Source organism: Camelina sativa, unplaced genomic scaffold (genome assembly GCF_000633955.1).
Source record: "Camelina sativa cultivar DH55 unplaced genomic scaffold, Cs unpScaffold05689, whole genome shotgun sequence".
In the NCBI taxonomy this organism is placed as follows: domain Eukaryota; kingdom Viridiplantae; phylum Streptophyta; class Magnoliopsida; order Brassicales; family Brassicaceae; genus Camelina; species Camelina sativa.
The window spans coordinates 1-547 of NW_010926774.1; the positions used below are offsets into that span (position 1 = coordinate 1).

Here is a 547-nt window from a genome sequence, read left to right on the forward strand (position 1 = left end):
ATATCGTATAGGGTTAAACCAGAAGGTTCTGCGGTTCAGCTTGTGGTCAATGAAGGTTAGTATATATATTGTAGTAGTTTTGTCATTTTTCTATGCCTGCTTCTGCCTGTTGGTTTGAGGCTGCTTAAAATCATGTAACAACACAAAGAAAAACCTAAAAGCTTCACACAAACCAAATAACTTGACTTAACCCGAGACTTCATTGGTATATAGTATCTACTATAACGTAAAGCAAAACCCGAACTAGAAAAGGAAAATAGCTTTGAACAAACTAAGAGGATATAGAAGTGTGAGTGAGTTTGTTTTTTGTTTGAAAGTGTTATCTTTTAGGGAAAACTGATTATTTCGGGGCTCTCAATTCGTAGGAAGTCAAGGCATCTCTCGGACGTTTTGGGAAGAATCTGCATTTCATTACAATGCATTGTCGTGGAATCTAATTGAGGGTTAGTGTAATGAAAGTTCCCAACTTAAAATGCATCGTGTTATAATGATTACCATGAGTTGATAAAAGTTCTTTGCAGGGAGTGGTATGATTGAATTGAAGATG

The 547-nt window shown here is 36.0% G+C and overlaps 1 long non-coding RNA gene across 1 annotated transcript; it reads left to right on the top strand.

Moving 5' to 3' along the window:
• LOC104774800 lies at positions 1-547 on the top strand. The gene is made up of 3 exons (XR_765516.1): positions 1-55; positions 366-443; positions 522-547. It is a non-coding gene; the product is annotated as an uncharacterized LOC104774800 (long non-coding RNA).